Consider the following 22223-nt stretch of genomic DNA (forward strand, 5'->3'; position numbering starts at 1 on the left):
ATGTGTCTCATGGTGTTTGGAGGTTACAAAGCACCCCAGGTTGTGGGAATATTTTGGTTCCTTCTGAGTATCAGCTTTCATCAAAAAAGTGTTTTATTTTTTACTTCAGTCCTCATGACGTGAGAAAAATGGTCACAAATGTGGCAGTGCAGGCTGAAAAATCCAACAAAAAGAACTCAGGTTGACTTAACATTTATCTTGTGATTAATATTGTGGCTGAGTTGCCAATTTATACTATTTGAAAGGCCAGATTAAATAACCTGTAACATTTTTGTGTTACCCTTCAGATGTGGACCGAAAAGCCCTTTCAGATGTGAAGCTGTCTCTTGTGATATACTTGTGATAGAGTGTTTCTGTGAATTTGGGTTAATTTGGTCTTATTTTCCTACAGTGATTTTTCTTAATTCTGTCTCACTTTTCCATGAGTGGTGGTCTGTACATATGTACTGCTCTCAATGGGACCTATAGAGCCCTGGACTATCCAGTTATTTTCCCACAAAATTATCTGGGGATTTCACCTGCCTGAAAGTCAATCTGGAGAAGGGCATGTGTACAGAAAAGGACTGAAAATTGAGAAGTGATACCAAGAAAACCGTACCAGGAAATCCCCCAGGAAGAAGAGCAGCTCCATGGATTCCCCAGCTGAATTGGCTCACAGATCTTCAAGAAAATATCCAGCTTGAGAGCTAAACAGAGTGCCTTTCTCCTGCTAGCTTTTAAAAATGGTAAGCTCCTTTGAGGTAAATATGTACAGGAATAAAATCATCAAATGAACACATTACCCTAGAACCGATTGGGCTCATTTAGTTCCAACCCTTTCACCATGGGCAAGGATGTCCCTCACTGGATCAGTTTGCTCATGGCCCCTGGCCTTGACCACTTCCAAGGATATCTGTGATCATTTTATGATTTCTGTGTGTAAATAAGCACCTGCTGGGAGAGGCTGTGGTGGTCACCATGAATTACTCAGCCCAGGAAGGCTTGGAAATGATCAGACACAATCTCCAAGCAAATCCAGTGGCTAGATTCACTCAGCATCTCATCCCATAGTCCTCTTTTCCCCCCTTGCTCAGAAATAATAGGCCTATTTTTTCACCAAGATACAATTTATATGACAAACAAAATGACAGCAGCAATAAGTGTTAAGCTGTACACTCCAGGAAGCTCACTGCTGTGTAAAAGTAAATGATGGCTGTGCACCGATATTGGCATCTCTGGCTCCACTGTAAATATTTGTTCATACCACCACTTAGGAGGAAATTTTCTGTGAGCTGATGGTGGTTCAGCCCAGCTCCCTTGCCAAAATCTTGTCATTTTTTGCTTTACATTACCGCCCCTCAATACACACTCATCTTTTGCATCCCAAAACAGGGTAAATGCTTTGTTAAACCTCAAGCACCTGACCATCTCCTTGCAACACAGAGCTTCTTTCTGCTTCAACTTTTCCCAGTTCCTCAAGGTTTTCTAGTTCTTCCCATTTTATGCTGTGATCCACAATTGTGCTGATAAAGCCTTTGATTTGCAGCTGATAACCTACTCTCCTATGGATATTTTATGTCTGTTTGAGCAAACTCAGTTGCCTCCACCTGTCCTTCAAATGTCCTGGATAGAGGTGCTGTGGAAGGGTGAAGGGGAATATGCTCTGGAGAGATGCCAGAGGATTGATGTGGTGATGCTCTGAGGATGTGCTGGAGAAGTATAAAGTGTGCTTGTCAGGTTTCATGGCTGTGCTTAAAATCAACTCATTCCAGAACTTGTGAAAAATAAAAGGCTTTGGATGAGCATGTGATGTTTCCCTTGGTAGCCCAACATAAGCCCTACTGTAATCAGCTGTGCTTGCTCCCCACATCCACCTGGTAAAGAGTGTGCTTGGGGAAGAGGTGATATTTACTTCATGCACAGGCATAATTAAATCAGATTTGATCTGCAAAATCAGCTCAGTAAAGGGCTCCAAGAAACCCCTTTCTGCTGCTTCCTGAACCTCCTCCTGGATAAATGATAGCAATCCCTCCATCTGCTGAGATTCAGGTGTTATTTGTGCCTGCATCTGAGGTGAGCAGCATCACTAACCAAATTAGACTAAACCGAGAGTGGCAGAGCTGAGGGAAAGGGGGGATCAGGGGACTTCTGAAGGCTGAAGTTCTCTCAGGGAGTGAATGGGACAAGACAAATGGATGAGACCACTGACAGGATGAAGCACAGAAGTTGATAAAATCCTCAGACTTTGGAAGATTTATGACAGCCTAATAAAATGAAGCAGGTTTCCCTCACCAGGACCATAAGAATGAAAGCATGATTGACAGCACAGGCAAGCTTTTCACCTGAAGGCAAAATTAGGAAGACATGGAAAATAAGCAATCCTAAGGCTTGGAAAAATGATACTGAGGAAAGAACAGGAGGAGGGTTGTTTCTGTGCTGGCCAGATCAGCCAAATGGGTTATTCACTACCTGGGTAGTAAAAGGCCTTGCTGTCCTGGTCAAAGCTGAATGCTTTGTTTTCCTCATCACACAACCCTCAGATCTGGGAGGTGTTCAGAGAACAGCGGATGTTTAGCACTTAATGACTTTGTCAGAAGCCTGACTCAGGCTTACAGGGGCACTCTGAATTCCTTCCTCGACCTGCAGACAAGAGCCAAGTCTTCACAGCTGAGATATCAATCTTTCTCACCTCTGGGTATGTAACCATGTTTTTGCTCTGTATGGCAGGTCTGTAAATCACTTCAGTGCATTCACACTGACAGAACTGGGAAACATCACAGCCCCTTGTATTGTCTTCAGTCCTGTTGTATCTTTATGCTGTTCTTAAAAAATATTTTCAATTTATTAGGCCATCTTGTTATTGCAGGAAGTACATTTCACTCAAAAATAATACTTTGGAATTAGTGTCAAGAATGTTAACCGCTCTTTCACGAGAAGATTATTTACATGCAGAGTGAGGAATCATGGGGACTGATAAAAACAAGAAGTCAGAGAGCTCTGGAGGAGAGACCTCATTAGCCTTTGAGGTTTTCTTTTAAAATTCTTAAAAAATTGCAGATAACTTTCATTTGTGTCAGTTTGACCTAAATTTTGTCCATGTTATATCTCAGAGAGATTGCAACTTTGAGTACAAGTAGGCCTGGAAGATGAAGATTCACCTTGATCTTGGAATGTGAATCTTTCAAGAAGTTGATTCAACTCCAAAGCCATATGGTCATAATCCCTCTTGCAGGAATAGGGAGGCTTTGATGCCAAGTTCTTGTTTTAGGACTTCTAAAAGAAGGCTTTGCTCCACCACATAGCTGAACCTGCTGAGGATAAACAAGGAAGACTAAATGCTGCTTTCCCAAGCTTACACTTTGAGGGTGATTTAACTGGAGGCTGCAGATAAAAAGCCAGATTTGCTTAGTGTTTTGAGAAATTACCTGAGTCTTTGAGGAATACTGCAATCCTCTAGGCTTGTGGTCCCTCTGGACAACTGGCAAATTGGCTTTTTAGAATTTTTGGTTGTACCTAAGAATATGAATAGGAGAAAATTGTGTTTATGAGAATGTAATGCTCACTCAGAGCATGGGGGTAGCCAAGCCAGGGGGTGAACACCAACCAGGGGAGTGAACAGGAAAACACCTAGAGCCTTGCAGTATTAGAAACATTTTCTTTCTTATTTTGTGTGCAAGTAAATTACTTAACCAAACTGCTGTGCAATTTGGTACAGTAAGATAATGGCCCTGCAACTGAAAGAGGAGGCATGGATTTTTCTTGCTATCAGTGTTTACATTGCATTTCTTTGCCGTGTTTTGATTTCCAAACCCAAAAAAGTAAAGTTTTCTCATGTCCCATGGTATGGACCAGCCAGAGAGTAGAAGCTCACATTGAGGGAAGGCAGCACTCATGTCATCACAGAATGGTTTGGGTTGGAAGGGATCTTAAAGTTCATCTACTGCCAGCTTCTCTGCCATGATAAGGCACATATTTCACCAGATCAGGTTGCCCATTTTTGTTGGAGTGGCCAGCAGAAAGAAGCAGTAATTGTGGATGGTGACCTAAATAAAAACAAAATCTATTTTATTTTTGCTCTAACTCTTTAAAACTGAGGAAGAAGATAATAATGGTGTCTGCTGTTGGTTTGCCCTGTATTTTGTGTCCTTTTTCCTGTTCGCTGAGTTAGTCACTGTCCATGTGACAACCAGAAGTGTTTTAGTGAATAAAAGCCTGCAGCTGACAGCAATATGTCATATATGAGCTGTAGAGTCACAGCTTCTCCTGGCCTTCAGCTGCTTTCTTATCCAGCTCTGACCTCGAGCCAGCTGTGCACATCTGCTCCCAGATCCACAGTTCCATGAGACAGGGCTGCACCAGGCTGGTGAAAGCTGTGGAAGGATGAAGTGGTGTCAAGTTGAGTCAGCAAACAGAGAGCTGATTTGGGAATGGTGATGGAGCCCACATCCAGCTACCTTCCATCAAAAGCACCTCCAGCTCTTCAGAAATCTGCATTATTCTCTGGTACAGATTCCCTCTGTTTGTGCCACAGGCTAGTAGTACCTCACAGTTTTCTTGGGTATTATGTTGTTTTAAGCATCTTTTAATATCTTTGACTATTTCTTAACTGGCTCCATAAGAGTTTAAAAAAAAAAAAAAAAAGCTTAAAATAATCTCACCCATCTAATAGATGAAATAGAAAGTTCATTGACTGATGAGTGAGAGATGTGTGAAACTTATACTTAAATCAAATTATATTTTGACCACATTTCCTTTGAGCACTGTCATTTTCCTACAAGAGGTTGTATAAATTGCTTTTTAATTTTATTTTATGTGGCAAAAAGTCAGGACTAGGATCCTGTCATGCTGCAAATCCTGAGCAGTGGTGATGGGTCAAAGCAGTATAACATGAAGGTTATTATCACCAAGCATGTGGATTAGCATGAGTGAAGAAAAGAATGTATTTGCCTAAGTGCATCCTGACACAGAAAGTCTGGTCTCTTAAGCCTTTTTTTCATATAGGAACTTCTTCTTCCTTAATTATTTCAGTCCTTGATTTCCCATGAGTGACACAGAAGGCAAATTAGGTTTATGGCAGAAAGTCTTCTAAAGATTGCTTAAATCTTTATTCTAATTCTTTTAATGAAATAGGTACAGCTATTTAATTTAATGAACCTGTACATACTGGTGAAAGTAAGTCAAACCATAAAAAGTAAAAAACCGAAAAAGTAAGGAATGGATTTTGACTCTCTTATAAAAACATGAACACTATCATTGGAATTTGTTTTGCTCCCAGCCCGAGTATGTGGAAGAAAAATGCTGATCCATTATTTCCATGGTGACCAAAGCTCCTGCATCACAGGCATCGTGTCAAGTGACTCAGTAGTGCCATGCTCCAGATCCACCCCAGCAGCCCTCTGCTCTCCCGGTGCCACAGCTTTGCAGGGCACCCTGCTGGAGCCAATTTATCACAGTGACCCTTAGTTTTATCTCTCTGGGGGTAGCCAGCAGCCAGGACACATGGTAAAGATCCCCTTTGCAGAGCCTCTTTGTGCATGGCAACAGCTACATGGGCTGAAGTGACTCAGCAATGAGTTGTTGCCCTGTCTGTGCTCACATTGCACCCCAAACTGCTCTTCTGCATCTTCCCAAGCCATCAGAGCACAGAGCTGCGTGGGTGTGTGGCCAAGCCAATGCTGAGAGGGAGGAAAAAGAGGCAACAGATTATATTGTTGCTTAGTGTTGCTCCCATCTGCTCCCAGGATGGACACACCTGAATTTGTGAGCCATGGGGAGGCAACAAGATAAACTCAGGGTTCACTCAATAAATGGGTGATTAGTAATCACCCATTTGCCCCTTAGGACAAATTGAGAAGAAAATCAAGCCATAGATTTTTAATGAGATAGAGCTTTGACTAGTTGGTTAGGATTTTAGTTTCTTTTGTTCTTTTGTACATACATATCCATATATATGACTCCCATGGGAATCTGACATACTAAGAAGCTGGGACCTTATCTTTTGAGCTGAAAGAGGTAAAATTTACAGAAATGCAAATTGTTTCTGAGAGCCAGGCATTTTTCCTGATACTACTTTGTGGTTAACACAGGACTTACATCTTTTAAAGCACTGAAACTACTACTAGTCCCCACAAGAGCTGTGAAGAGAGTGAGCATTATTGCCCTACTGTTGTTTAAAATTAATGGATTTTTCTTGGCTTTTTTATGGCTTTCTATGTGGACAAAAAATGGACAGGGTATGTTATACATGTCTGAACAGATCTTTGGAGCAGTGAGAAGATGACAAATGACTCCAGAGCCTTGGGTCAGACATTAACATTTTCTTGGAAATAATTTGTGTGGCAGTTCAATCCCATTTATGTTACGTTGCTTCCTGGTTTGTGGGTTTTTTTTTTTGAGTGTGAGTCAGCAAAGGAATGTGATGAGAGCTGGGCTAAAGTTACTCATTCATATTTGAATCCCCACTCCTGGCCAAGTGTTTGCCTATTGAAGGGCAAAGATTTTGCTGAAGTTGGAAAGCTGCACTGGCTGTGTGAACCTGCTCCCTCATGGATTGTTCTTGATCTCAGCGTAGGTTCCATGTGACTCCAGCTCTTGGTCCTTCAAATGTGTTGTCTTATCCTCTCTCTCTGCATCACCTTACAGACATCAGCAGCAAATAAATCCATATGAATTGTCTCTTACAACATCAACAGCCTGAATGGACTATTCATTTTCAGACCTGTGCTTGCCACCTGCCACAGGGTTTTATGGTGTGCATGGAGTTGGTGGACAGCCTGTGACTTTTCTGGTCAGTTTTGAAGAACTGTGAATTTTGGGACTTCTCTTTCACATTTTCCTGCCTCTCTCTGGCAAGCTTTTCCAAGGCTGGCTGCAGAGTGTAAGTAGTGTGGGGAGATCTTCCTGATTTACCTTAATTTTTAGCTAATCAGTGTTATTTCTTCCTGGCCTGGGTTCTTTCTAGCATCAATTCTGCCATCTCATTAACTGCAGCCAATTAGCACCATGGTGATGCAGCCAAGTGTCAACTGGTGTGAGCTTTTCTATGTCTCTTTTTTTCAGCATAATTAGAGAATATTCACCGACTGTCATGTTGCTTATATGTCTTTGTGGTGTTTCCTCTGTTGTGCAGCTGTGTCTTATGGCTCTCTAGCTGAACTTTGGCTTCTGCACAGGGAAAGGTAGCTGGGAGCAGAGTTTGCTCTTGGTGCTAAATAAAAATATGTCTTGAGATGTAAAAGAGAAGGATTGCATATATGAGATTGTTGCTGGCAAGGGTTTGAAGGCAGATGACAGGTGTCCAGGACATGCACAGCACCCAGTTTCATGGTCACAGCAAACACATTGTCCTGATGCAGCGAGTGGGGCTGGGGCATTTGGGTACATTATCAGTGCCCAGGGCTGGTTAGGGACCAACTGAGAATTGGGAGGTGCAGAAAGAACTTCCATGGGGCTGAGCATCACAGGAGAAACCCTAATCCTGGTTGTGACTCGACAGCAGCTTCCCTCTGCCTCTGTTGAGAAATGAGCTGGGAATGGCCAGCCAGGAGGGGCTGGCCAGGAGCCCTTTCACACAAGTATCATGCTCCCAGAGATGGTGAATAATTGTCATGATGTTTCCCAAAGTCTCAAAGACTTATTTCTCATTGCATGAAATATCTCATTCAAATTATTTATGCTAAATTAAACAAAGGAGAGCTTTCTTAGGTAGCCTGTGACTTATCAAAATGCTGGTATTTTAAAGCATAGATTCAGTCCCATTGCTTCTCTTAATCTGCTACATGAGGCAAGAGCAACTGCTACCTGCTATAAACCAAAAGTGAGACAAGAGAAAATGCAAACCACCAAAGCTCTTCCCTTTTCCAGCACCAAACCATCAAGCTCATAGGAAGCTCAGGGGCTGCCCATGTCCATCTGCCCTGCCAGGCATCTGCTTGCCACTGCAAACTCTACTGCTAATAAGCACTCCTATTTTTTCCCTGTTTTTCCCTTAATTTGGAAATGGAGTCTCATGCAGAGTATAAGTTATGGTTCACTTCCACTATGTGCTTCTCTCTATTCTCTCTGTGATCAGAGGGAGCAGATGGAAAACTTTGCAAAAAGAACAGACATCTCTGGTCCCTGGCTGCAAGGCCAGAGGGGCCTCAGATGTTATCCCTCATATTCTTATTGCAGTTAACTGAACTTGTCCAGGGGATTTAGAAGGAAAAGCTGACATTGCCAGGCATCTTTGGGAATTTGTCTTGATATGTTTTCACTGTTACTGATGAGAAAGGGAGAAAATGCTTAATTAGGGAATTAACTGCCTTTTAGAAAATTAAGTTTTCCGCAAACATATTTACCAAAAAAATTGTTGCAAAGCCTGACAAAAATCTCTTTTTTCAATGTGAATGAAAAGATGAACAGACAGACTAAAAGATGAGTATAATTGCTTGATAGATCTAGGACTAATTTTGCTCTAGGGAAATACTGCTTTCCCTCCTCTGCTGATCCTCTTTTCTTCTCAGATAGCCTGGGAAAGGGAGGCCCATGCAGGTAATTCTGATTTTGCCCCATAAGATCACTCAGTGTTTGGCTTTGCTCCAAAAGTCCTCTCTTACCCAATACCTGTTCACTGGAGTAATGCAGACTATAAAGCTGGGAATTCCAGGTACTTTGGGGGGAAAATGGGCCTTTGAGCATATGCAGCTAGGAGGTATGTTGCAGGTATCTCAGGGTGACATGGAAAGCATTTGTCTGATGCAGTGCTACTTCTCACAGGCATAGACCAATTTACATCTCGAGTCCTGAGGCCAATGAAAAGTTAATTTACAGTATTCCAGTTTGGTATATGAGAGAGGAATGGCCATTTTTGGTGAGATGTGCAGCAGGACCTGGGTACTCCTGTGTGCATTCCTCTGCTTGAGATTTAGTTTTGAAGGTGGTTAGGAATGTTTGTTTACCTTTTATGACTGGAAAAGAGCACTAAATAAAGTGTGGAAATTTTTTCCCCTTTATGAGCTAAATTGTTAAATTCCTGCCTAGCACTTTGTGGGGAGTCTCTAATTCAAATTGACAGGTGCTTGTGCAGTGGGCTGCAATGCCAAGTAAAAAGGTACATTTTGCATATTTATGCATGGAAGAGGAATTATTTCACATAAATTGACAGAATGGCAGGGAGTTATACAATGTGGACTACTATTTTTTTGTTGTTGTTTCTGATATGCTTCATCTACCCTTCCTGAACCTTAAAGATGCACAGATATTAGTGGCTTCAATTTGCAGCAAAGTGGCAAGTCTGATGTGTCTCTAGTATCTGACAGCATTTAGCTGGAAAGAGGGAATGATTTTTGCCTCTGAAATGCTGCAGTCAAACTCTGCTCCAGGCCTTGCTTCAAGTTTACATGTGAGAGAGTAACAACACAGAGCTGCCTGCCTGCAGAGGCTCACTGGCTCTGGGGTGATCCTGCAGAATCATCTCCCATGCCCCAAGCAATTATTTTGCTCTTGGCAGTGAAGACTCTGGTTGGTCTCTTGCAGGAACAGCAGTTTCTGCAAACTCACCCCACGAAGGTGCTCTCACTGCCTGCAGGTCAGTCTGTCGAGGTGGCTCGTGGCCAGCTCAGCATGACATGGGGCCACTCTGAGGTTCTGCATCTTTTGGGTGCACAGGCAGGACAGGAAAAACCCTGGGCATGGGACTTCCAAAGCAATCATGTTTGGAAGGGTGAGAGTTTTAGCAGATGCTCATCAGAAAAGGAGTAATCTCACCACTGGGATTTCCTTCATTAAAGCCTCATTCCAGCCTCTTAATCCAGGGACTCCATGTGTCCCCATCACGGAACATCCGGTGGAGTCCAGCAAAGAAGATTCACAAGCACATCTGTGCCTGAGATCCTTTTTCTTGTGTAAGCTTTTTTCAGGCAAAAAGCCCTTCCTTTCACCAGAATGACAACCAGGAGGTATTTGCAGAACAAAACCCGAATATCTGCAAGTGTGGTGTGCCGACTGATGTCTTTGGAGCCTTTGCCACTGTTGAGAAAGAATGAAAACAAAAACCAAACCCTACAAAGATGCTATTTTTGTCTGAAAATGTGCAGCAATCACTGGCACCTCCTTTGCTGTATAAAGACACAATAATAGCTTTTAAACCTGATTTAGTGTTCATTAGCACCTTTTAAAATTATGGTTATGGCCAAGATTCTACTTATATGTGGCACTGCATCTAATTCTTAAGCTAACAGATCATCTTCTGTAATCTTTGGTGTTACTAAGTCCCCCCAGATGTGGTGATACTCATTTACATTAGCTGGGCCTCATCTCTCAGGCAGCATTTCTGAAGACCATACACTTTGGGGGACATGATTATTTAGGATCATTGCAGGCATAGGTGTTATTTACCATTAATAAATCAGACCATTTTCAATGCATATCCAGCGCCAGAGGATCACTGAAGAGAGCCACAGCTGGGACTTCTCTTTAGTGAAAGCCATTAACAAGGTGTACCTGTTGAGTGAAGGCTGTTTTGCCCTTGGAAATCCCTCACTTCAGTGGGAATGAAACTTTCTTCCTTCCTTCCCCTCAAAGTTACAGCCACAAATCTTTTTCACATGCAAGAGTAGCGTGAAATCACTTAAATGAGCCATGGAAGGGCTGAGTGGGAGATGCAATAAGTAGGCTGTAGTGTTGACAGTGCTGCTGATGTACTCATGGAAAATGGCTGGTTCTGCTGGTGAAGTGGGGCTGAGGCAATTCAGACCATCTGTCCCCACACATAGACCAGAGAAGGCAGAAACTAAAGGTGTTTGAGTGATAGCTGATCTGTCCTTTTGAGTGAGCACACTGACTGCAAGCTCATTCTCACTCCAACATCAGCAGAAGGCTACTCCCAATCTTTTCCCATGAAGGAAAACAAAAATCAGTGAGACATATTTATCAGTTGCCTATTCTGTGGCAGTGATCCCTGCTCCAAGCTTGGTGTTCTCTCTGGGCAATACAATAATGAGTAATAAAAGACCCCTTATCCTTCCTATTAAAGTTCCCAAAGTGCTTGCTAAGCATGAGTTACAGTAAGGCTAGCTATGAGGGACAGACAGCAAACTGTAAGGCAAGAAAAACTCAGTTTGTCAAAGGAATTTGATTCAAAAATCAACGTGAAAACTATCACCCCTTGCAAATCAGTATTCAAAACAGTTGAAGTTCAGTAGGACCAAGTTTGCACCTCAGGGATCCCCTGTGCCCTGTAACAATTGCAAACAAAAGTCCAGTCCCAAAAATGAAGTAAAAAAAAAAAATAATTATTACTTACTTAACCCTTTTGAATAATTTTCCAGTAAATAGTGATGAGGCACTGTAATTAATGTGTAAGTTTAATTTAGAGTAGGTATTTACTAATCAAATGATATCTGACAAAGGTCTTAAAGAGATGGAAGTTATCTTAAAAAAACCCCTTCAGTATGTTTATCAGCAATATTCCAAAAATCAATGTTGTCATCAAGCCATATTGACCTTCTTAGAAGCTGTGATTTTTTTAAATTGCATCTCTGAAATAAGAATAAAACTTTTCATTATGCTTGTAGAGTTCCCTAAAAATAAATAAGAATCACTAAAGCATTTCTTATTGATCAGGAGTCTCATATTAACAGTCTTTAAATCTGAACAAATCCAAATGAAGAAACCCAAACCCGACAATCCCAATAATCCTCCTCCATTATCTTGTGCATCAGGGGAAGTTAAAATTTAATACATATTTTGTAAATGTTTAATTAATGGTGGGATTTTTTTTTTTTGTTTCTCCTTTTGGTGTGCCAGCTGCAGAATCCACCTTTGAGCTCTTGAGGCCTCAGCAGAGATGGTTAATAAATGCTATTTTGGCACTAGATAGAGCGAGTAATGCCACTCCATTAGCACAGTCCCAGACACCTCTTGCTCATGAATTGCTGTTCTTCATTAGAAAGCATAGCTAAGAATTTGTTTAAGTAAAAGAAAACACTATTGGCAGTGGGAAAAGGATGTAGAAGGAAGGTTTCAGATCTACAAGGAGGAAGGAACATCCATGTGCTGAACTCTGCCCTGTGCTCTTACAGAAGTCCACCCTTACACAGTGCCCAAGGCATTTATGACAGTGTTCAGAGAAAGCAGGCAAAGAGAAAAGAAAAGATCCAATAAAATTTACCTGGTTTTCAGGTTTTCTTTGGGGGTCTTAGCTGCTCTGGACAAATCTGGCTGTTGAGGTTTCTCTGAGCACAGCTGAGATATCTCCAGGCTGCCCTGGGGCAGACCATAGGTGTAATGTTGCTCCCCTGTGCTGAGCACTGTAGTTGGTAAAGCTATAAACATAAAAGATGTGGTGTTAAAATAAATCATATGAAGTAGATATATTTGTCTGGTTTTTCCCTCCAGGGTGATATATTCAGGAACACTGAAAATACTTTCAGTAGGCAATTGACAAATAGATGGGGAAAAATAAAAGGTTAATTTTTTTTCTTAAAAAATTCTGGTTTTTTTTCAAAAAAGCTTTTTTTTCTGCTTAAGTATAAATCTGTTCTCTGATGCTAACTTTAAAAGAGTATAAACAGGTTAAATGAAGGACAAGGGGAAAATATTCTGGAGGTAATTAAAAATGTGTGTTAGTTGGGGAAAAGGCTTACTGGTGGACTTAGTCCCCTAACCTTTTTTCTCGTGGTATCACCTCCAACCTACCCCCCAGCCAGGGCTATTTCAATGGAATATTATGACACCTAGCTGCATCTTTTGTCTTCTGATTGCCCCCATTGTCTGTCAGGCAGTGCATTGCCCTTCTTCCAGATAGCAGGTAGGACAAAATTCACTGATAAACCAAACCCAGAACAATGGTGCAATTGTAAAAATGAGCTTGAAATCTTGAACCAGGATTGTTCTCAAAAGGTCACTGTGCTGGCACAAGTCTTAGCCAGGGTGGCATAAGACTAACACCAAGATTTTATGTGGCAACTGTGAAGCGCGAGGAGTGAAAATGGAAGCCTTCAGTTCAAAAAAATCATGTATCTGCTAGAGAAGGATGCTCTGAGGCATCTCACCAGAAAGCTGTGTAGGAATTGCTGCTTGTGTTGTACACTTCCCTAGATCATCAGGGCCACATTGATGCCTGCAGAAGAAAAGAGAAAGCATGATATTTTATTCTTTGTACTCTTTACCACAGCACATCAGCCACAGAGATTTCTGCTTGCGCTGCACAGTTTTCTCTCTGGCTCTCCTGCCACATGCTGAACTTTGTATTCTCTTTACATTCCTTTTGGGAATTTGCTGATCAAAGCATTGGTTCATGCTTCAGAAAAAGCACACTTGATAGCAAAATTCATCCTGCTCCAAGGTGTTGAAGCATCTGGGACATGGGATTTCAATCCCACTGTAAACTCCTTGCAGCTGGGATAATATTGTAAGGATGAGGGTACTATCAGTAGGAGAGTGTCACATAACAAAATCCTGCTTCTTGGGACTTAAAAATACTGAAACAACACAAATGCAATTAATAGGGAATAATCAGTGAGCTCCTGTGAGAAAAATCACTTGTACTTTATGGTCTCATCTTCAGGAAATGAGATGTGAAATGAATTACAGAAAGTATGGAGTGCAAAGTCTCTGCTCAACAGCCTTGACCCGCTCCATTGCCCCATCACATCTGGCACAGCACTTGCAAAACTGAGATTCATCTCCAGCCACAGAATTTCTGGGTGTGGGTCTGAGATCTCTTGCACCTGGAATTGTACCTGTGGTTTCTTAGGATGCTGCAGCAGCCCCATCATGTAGCTCTTGGCTGGTTTGCTCCCTCACCGTGGCAGTATAGCCAATACTAGGTAGCTTTCCTGCAACAGCAGAAGGTGAAGTTAGGCAACTTCATTTCCCCTCCTCAAAACACACACACCTCCTGCCTGTATTTAAGCACTCTACAGTGAGCCCAATGCACCATTCCTATCAGCTGGTGTATGCACGAGGACAAGCAGACACTGTCTTCATAGGGAGGTTGGGCAGAGGTCTCAGGGGTGCTGCAAGGCCCAGCAGAATGGCTGAGAAACACAGATTCAATGGCCAACACCACAGGGGCAAAGTTCATCTGCAGAGAAGTCAACACTGACTTCTCTGGGATCACCCCTCTCAAAATCACAGAGGCACATACACACAGAGAAGAACACAGATCTGCTGAAAATGAATGGTGAGCGGGCAAGTGCCAAATGTTCCTGACAAATGTTGATGTCATGATGTTATGTAAGCTAGAAACTGATTCTTATCCCATGGTTTTGTTTTGCCAGTATTCAAATTTGCATAGCAGCTCTTAATCACATAGACAATTTAATAATTTTGGCTTTCAGAGAGATTGTAAAGTTTCTCAGGAGGCATTCTGACCCCTTCTCTCTACAAAGGCTGCTTTTCTCCTTAGACATTCCAGCAGTGGTCCCAGTAGTAATCTCTGTGTTTTCATTCTTGCAAATATATATCCTCTCATCATTTCCTTTTCCTGATTTTTCACAAATACCTCTGCCCTCAGACCTGGACACCCATCTTGTTTCCCTGCAGCTGCTTTAGCATTTTGTTTTCTTCCTTCTTTTTCTCATATGGATGTAATTCCATGAGAATGTGCTGGAGGACACCATTAGTGTCCTCTGCTTTACAGCAGCATAAAACTAGACAAGATCTTGAAATGTACTGAACACAGCTTAAAAGCCAATACATTGTGTTCTTTTCTTACCTCTGCCCCTCATGTCTACTTTGGTGTTTGATGTTTTCAAACAGGCCAGACCTGCACCAAAAAAAGTTTTATTTTCCTAGAGAAGGTAAATGGTTCAGAAAAGTCAACATTTTTCTGAGAAGACATTCTGCATTAAAGATATTATATAATCAATGGAGACACAAAAAAGCATGCAAAATTTGAAAAGACCTATAGCAGTTTTAAGAACATCAAAATATGTTTGGTTTGATTCCCAAGAGGAGTCCTTATTTGTGTGAAAGGGGATCCTGTAATTTGATTATATCCTAGTAATTTTCCTGTCTTCCATGTCATACCTTTAGAAAGGTAGGAGGATATTAGCAAATCTGTTCATTTGCAGTTATGTTTTGTTTTGGTAGTTTAATTTAAATGGCACTGAAACACCAATTTAAATTAGTGTGAAAATGCTGTAGCATTGTAGAGAGAGAGTTTTGAACAGGAAAAAGTCCTTTCCACATTGCTAACTTTACTGGAGAGTTTCCTTTTTTGTTCTGAGATAATCTTTGCATTATGCCTCCATTGTTAAATATTTAAGGACCCAGGCTGCAAAGAATTGATTAAAAAATTCAGCAATTTATCTGTGCCATGAAAGTTCATTTTTTGCTGTAATACAGTTTGCTAATTTGTTATGATTTAGTAGCCATTGCCAGAAGTGTTAGAGGAAAAGGTAAACTTGAAGCTTGTTGACTTGATTACTAAGTTTATTCCTTCTTTTGACAAGTTTACAGCAATAATTATAGAAAGAGCTGTAACTGCTATGCAGTCAATACTTCATTTTCCCCTGAACTAGGAAATACTTTAAGTCAGGCATTTTTGTGACCAAAGCTTTCTGAACAAATGCTGCAGCACTATAACAATTCCCTCAATTTTATTTTTTAAAATTAATTCAGTACTTGTGAGCTACTTTAAAGAAACCATCACACACATTAGGTCCATATCAATAATTTATTCTCCTTATTAGAAAATAGCAGGGCCTTAGAGAGAATTGTAGATATGAGGGTTTTTAAACCCTCAGAGAGACCATGGGGAGGGCACACTTACTGTGCACAAGGCTTGGGGGAAAAGGATCTATTTTTATACACATAGAATTAGGTGTATACAGCTGGAAATTCCCTCTTTGCCTAAAGTAAAAATAGACTTGTTTGCAGTTTTTCAAGTATGTAAGAGTAATTGAGTCTGGAAGAGAGAATTTCAGAATTCAATATTTATGAATTTTAAATATGCATCTAGAAGTGCTCCTAATAGATATGGTAGGTTTTTTTGCTCCAACAAAAATTGTTACAAATCACTGCATGATTGCGTTTATAAGTGTTTTACTGAAGGCTAATTGTTCCTAGGATTTTTTTATGCCACAGGTGCTGCAAGCAATCTAGCCAGTGAAAACCCACTGTGGGGCAAAAAGACCCAAACTCCTCTGGATTTAAGGACAGGTCAGTGAATGACTATGGATTCACTGTGTCTTGCAGAACCACAAAGGAAAAACTGCATCATTTTGGGTTTTGCCCAGGACATTGTTAGTACCTATATGAGACTGTGATTATTTAATATAATACCTGTTTTTTTGTTATGTTTTATATGTATGTTTAGCCTATCATATATATATATATATATTTGTTTCATTTTTTGTAGTAATAACTATATGACCATTAGAAAAGTGGAGATTTATAAATGTGCTGGAGTTGGTGAGAGGGGAAAACTGTGAACTGGATCTAATGCAGGCATCCAACTTGCAATCTGAAGTACCTGTGAGAAAGACACTACCAGATGTTTCCAAACAAAAGGATATGCAAATCATTCTGACTTGCAGATCTGGGTCTATAAAAGCTGGAGCCTCTTGCAGCAGCTTTGGAGGTCTCACTCAGGAGTGGACCTCCCAGTTCCTGGGAAGGTTCTCCAAATTGTTGTTGCAACAGGGGCTCCCCAGAAACTGTGGATCTGGATGATGGTAATGTATTAGAACAATTGGTGATGTATCTTCCTCAGTCACTATTCTCTTTCTCTTAATGACCAGGTATCTTGCTTATTTAGTTTGTTGCTGAAATCGTGGTATTTTGAAGGTGTGTAGACTTAGAGCCTAATTTAGGCATTTAACATGCAGATGACAGGCTGGCTCTTTGGTGTACATGCTTCTCTCTGTGGACTAGCTAAGGCCCTACTTCTCTATATCACAGGAGATGTTTCTCCACTGACATGGTACTTCTCACCACTGGCCCTTTCACTTATTGCTATAGCTGGGTAGGAGGTATATAATCAATTTTAGAAAATGAACAAATCAGGCTCTGCTGCAAATCTGCTTTGGTGACTTGTTCTAGGGGTGTCCCAGTCCTGGTTGAGGGCAGATGCTCCCAGAGATGCCAGGGTATATCATATCCCTCTGCAAACAGCCCTTTTATATACAGGAGATTCATTAAGTTAATTTTCTTAAATGGGAAAATGATTACAGAATCAGAATACCTGTACTGAAGAAAATCAGAAAAATAACCCAAACTTGCTTGAAACTTGAAACTTCCCCCATGGCCCTCGGATCCTGAAACACCAATTTCACTTCATGACCCTGAGTGTGCTGCAGAGAGTAACTGTCTCTGTGGGCTCCTCACTTCCATTTATATTCTGGAATTCCCTTGCTTTTTTCAGAGCTGCTGTGTTTCAAATGCAGCTGATTCAGATGTTCTTGTCCTAGCGAACCCTTTCTTTTCCCTGTGTCAGCATCCAGAAGATGCTGAAGATATTTCTGGCCATATGTGAATACTCCTTGAATTGATGGGGGTCCCAAGGGCCACAGGGCCAGAGGCATAAATGGATGAGTTTTAGACTGGATATTAGGGAGATCAGAAGAGAGAAACACTGGAAAAGGCTTCCTAGAGGGATGCCCCAAGGCTGTCATTTATGAAGCATTTGAATAATGACATTGATAACATGCTTGAATTTGTAATCAGACCTGGAGTCAGCTGGACTGGATGATCATTGTTAGGTCACCTGCAACTGAAAATACTCTGTTCCATTCCATTCCACTCCACTGCACTCCACTCCATGCATGGCCTGCCATGGATGATGTTAGGAAAAGCATTATTTGCACCTTTTCTTTCTCTCAATTCTGGTGCAGTTTCCAAAGAGCAGGTGTATTATATTCCTACCAGTTACTGACCAGGGCCTCAGGTTTCCCACTGGCAGGATTTAGGGTATTCTGCCAACAACCTGCTGAAAAACTCTGGGATGCAGAGTCCTTTCCAGACCCATTCTCCCAGGCTCTCAGAGAGAATTACAAAATTATTATTGAATTGATGACTCCTTGGCCATGTTTAATTTTTTTTTTTGCTTAACTCAGTAAAGACTGAAACACCATTTCTTTTAACACTTTGTTGAGTCTCCCTGACATTTTCTTTATTTATAAATGCAATTTGTTCTTACAGATGCATATGTTTGTCTGATATTGATATTTTCTCATTCCTACACCCTGATGTTCTGCTCACTGTCACTGCTGTCTGGTGATGACTGAGTGTGTTCACTGGCACCAGGAGCTTGATGCATTCAGCAGTTGACAGAAGGTAAACCTGAAAGCATTTCAGACACACCTTAAAAACTGAACATGGTCCTCCATTCCAACCTCAGAAGGGAGGCAGGGGAGCCTTTAAATCTTAGTGAATAAGATGGAAGCAAACAAGCAATTACCAAAACCACAGAGTGTGAGAGCACGGTGCTGAGCAGGCTGTGCTAGTGGCAAGGAAGGCTTTGGAGGAATCACCCTCCTCCCTTGGAAGTGCAGACTCCTGCCAGCAGTCTTAGCTAGAGCTAAGTTTGAGAGAAACCATCAGAATAGTCATCACAAAGAGCAGATAGACTTGATGTTGCCATCCTTAATAAAGTAAAAAAGCAGCCTGGAGAAGAAATCAGATTTTTGACCTCTTCTTCTAACAGAAGTGAGAGAGGAGTAAAGATGGTTGAGAAATATCATAAAAGCCCTAGAAAACAATGGCTAGATCACCCTTCAGAATCCTGACTATCCTTATCTTCCAGGTGCCAAAAAATAAGTGTTCCTCATCTGCTCCATCCAGTTTTATACCCTTCATGTTTTTAGAAAAAGACTGGGGAAAAATACTAAAATAAATCGTAAAAATCCAAAACTATATGGCAAAAATAATCACCACTGTATTTTTTTAGATAATCTTTTGGTGGTTTGGATATCTAGCTCATAGGTTTTTATGTGTGCTTGGAATTAGCAATATGCCATTAGACAGTATAAAAGTAACCCACAAAGAACTACTCAGCTTTCTTGTGCACAAAATATTTGTGAGAAAACACACTGTAGAAACATAATTTGTTTTCAAAAACAATTTTTAGTGAAGAATGCTGATTTTTTAATCCAAAGCCAAGGTATGCCTTTCCCTCACAAAGATTTTTTAAAAGCTGAAAACATCCTTCATAAAACTAGATAAAGCTATACTGTTTTCTAGCATATTTGTGTTTAAAAGAAAAAAACCCAGGTCCTCTCAGGCTGACCCTGGGGACATATGCCAAGTTCTCTAGGGAATCTGGAAACTTCTGTTGTGATTAGTTTTTAAAATGGGGGTTTTGAAGTGCCAGGGTCTGGACAGCAGATCTGAGCCAGGGCTGACTTACAGATGAATCTTGTACAATATATTACTAATACCACCTATGCTAGTTATTTAAGAATAGATAAACCTTGTTTGCAGACTCACCAAACTGCTTATGCTAGCTGTTTTAATGCCAGACCGGATGCTTTAGAGATTTTTGCATGACCTTGTGTAATTGTCTGTGTGATATGTTAAGAAACCCCCCCTGTTGGTATCACCAAATGTTTGTCTGTGAGATATTTGAAGAAATCCTCCCATCCATGGCCTGGGCTCTGGCCAAGCCTTATTTTGGGGAGTCTGGGAAGTGTACCACCAGATATTTCTGCACAGAAGGATGTGCAAGTCATTCTGACTTGATGATTTGGGTCTGTAAAAGCTGGACCCTCTTGCAGCAACTTAAGAGTGCTAGGATCTCCCAGTTCCTGGGAAAGTTCTCCTAATCATCACTGCAACAGGGGCTCCCCAGCAGCTTGTGGGTCTGGGTGGTGATAACATATTAGAGCAATTGGTGATTTATCTTTCTTGATCACTATTCTCTTTCTCATATAGAAATCATTTGATATCTTGCTTATTTTGTATTTTGCTGGAAATGAGTGCATAGTAAGCTTATTGTTTTATTAAATGTATCATTTTATGTCTGTGTTGCATTGATGCTAGTAGTAAAAAAAGAGCATTCTTTCCATTGGTGTCTGTTTCCTTTCTGTTGTACCTATCAATTGGCAAAACTGGTATGTGTTATTGAAGGTTTTTGCTTAAATTCACTGTCTTATTCACCCCTTTTTGGCAGACTAAAACTGAAGAAGCTTTTCAGGGACATATAATACAATGCAGAGAGAGTGACAGATCTCTCTGAGGAAAAAGGAGATCAAGGTAAAAAAAACCTGGGAGGACAAGGAGCAGCATCCACTGCCCCAAACACTGCTGTAAAATTTTACTGACACCTTTTTTTGTGAACTGCTTGTGTTCACAGCCTGGCTGGACCATCACTCCTATCCCACCAATCTATGACACTGCTGCATCTCCCCCTGCACAGCTAGGACTGTACTTCAATTCTAGTTCACTCCCCAGTGAGCTGTGGCAATTATTCTGTGTCTTATTGAAAAGGGAAGAGCCACAATTAATTTAAGGAAAATGAATATTTGAAACATTTACATCTGACTTTTGTTATTTTTTTTGCTAATATTTTTTTTGTTGTTGTTTTTCCTTATAAGCAGCAAACAGAATGGTCTGTTTGTGAAAGAACAGATTGGATTTCCATGTCAGGCTGCTTTATATAATTAATTCATAGTCATAGGGAAAAAAAACATTTATAAATCCAACCTCCACAAAAGAACAACACAGAGGATCAGCTGAAGCCAAACATATATGAGATTTTGCATTATGTAATAGTAAAATGCTCCTACTGAAACGTTTTATTGATTGCTTAATAATGAAGGAACAAGACTAAGCTTCCAAAAACTCAGCACCAAATCTATACAGACTGATAGATATAATTGATTCCTTTTATTGTGGAGTGTTAACATAGAAAAATATTAGGTTATCTGCGAGGAGCAGTCTGAATGTTCAGATTGGTATTCAGTAAAGGCTTTGTATGGTACCAGCACTTCAAGGTGGCTGTTTAATATTTTCAGTCTTATCTGTCAACAGCTCTGCATAATCCTCAATGGGTGGATCAATAAGAGCCAAAGGTATTGTGTTATAGTGTGATAATTCCTCAGAAAAGGTGGTGTGTGTTTAGGCTTCTTTGGTAGCATTGATGTCAGTGGGCAAAATAAGAGCTAGTGATTATCCCTCCCTCAAACAAAGATTATTTAAAAGTTCTCATGGATTGGCAATATGCAAAGCACAGACCTTGTGGAGGTGGTGAGTGGCTGAGGAGCAGGTACCTGGCACAGCCCCTTTGGCTCCAACATGCCCCATCACTGCCAGAGAGACTTCTGGTGTGCATCGTCACAATTCCCCATGGAGGGGGAAGAAACCTCACTCCACACTGACTTTTGATGTGTGTCACATCAGAGGTTCATGTGATGCTTCAAGGACCATCACCAAGCACATTGGAATGCCCAGCACCAAGGGTTGTGATCTGCATCCTCTGGGCTCTCAGGTTTTCAGGGCTGGCATGGCAGTGCATAATAGGGGAAGTGAGTTCATGCTTGGCCAGTGTTTTTGTGGGCCAGGAAACACTGCTGCCAGTGGTTTGTCATCTGACTATTGGTTTTCAACCCTGGAAAGGGTGCCTGTGAACCAACTGTGTCTGAACTCATGCCCCTGTAACCATGAAGATCAGCAAACCAACCCTGAAATTAAGAGATTCTCCTCTGAAAATCCTCATTCCATATACTTCTGCCAGTATCTTAGATAACCTTCCCCAGCAGTCAGGCACCGTGAGCTGGGGTGGATGATGCTTTGTGCCTTTTGCAGGGGTAAAATATTCACTTGCATTGATCCACCCATTGATTTTTTAGGCTTGTCTCAAACAGTCATGTGACAAAATCCTCTCATGAGGAATCATGAAATCCTCAGGTTCACTTAGGAGCTTCAGTGTGCTGTAGTGTAAAGCACAGAGTTTGCTGCTGAATGATAGATGTTGTGAAATAAAGAGAATTCACATTTGAATGTGTCTGCTCATGATATGAGACTTTATTCTGAAGAACTTTCAGGTTCCCCTACGCTTACTTAAGCAAAGGAGGCAGCTTTTCAGATAAAAAAAATAGAGCTGACCATAAAAAATAATGAAATTAACAGCAAAGCCAGTCCTTAAATTTTTCAGATTGGGGTTCCAAACAAGAGCAGAGCAAGAGGGTCCAACTTCAGACAGTGAGCAGGGAAAGGACACCAAAATCCTGGTGCCAAGCAAAATATCACAACACTGTCCAGAGAAGCCTGGGGAAAATTATACAATCTGGACAGAGTTGAGTTGTGCTGTCTGAAAG

At 41.0% G+C, this 22223-nt stretch overlaps 1 long non-coding RNA gene across 2 annotated transcripts; it reads right to left on the reverse strand.

Moving 5' to 3' along the window:
* Positions 1-5128: 5128 nt before the first annotated feature.
* LOC147655147 (uncharacterized) lies at positions 5129-12654 on the reverse strand. Of its 2 annotated transcripts, XR_015283874.1 has the most exons (4): positions 12627-12654; positions 12131-12284; positions 11264-11305; positions 5129-9987 (listed from the first exon to the last, which is right to left on the reverse strand). It is a non-coding gene; the product is annotated as an uncharacterized LOC147655147 (long non-coding RNA). The 2 variants fall into 2 exon arrangements; XR_015283873.1 differs by lacking the exon at positions 11264-11305 and having other exon boundaries at positions 6124-9987; positions 12627-12650.
* Between the last annotated feature and the right edge of the window lie 9569 nt (positions 12655-22223).

This window comes from Cyanistes caeruleus, chromosome 2 (assembly GCF_971803275.1).
Source record: "Cyanistes caeruleus chromosome 2, bCyaCae1.hap1.1, whole genome shotgun sequence".
NCBI lineage: Eukaryota > Metazoa > Chordata > Aves > Passeriformes > Paridae > Cyanistes > Cyanistes caeruleus.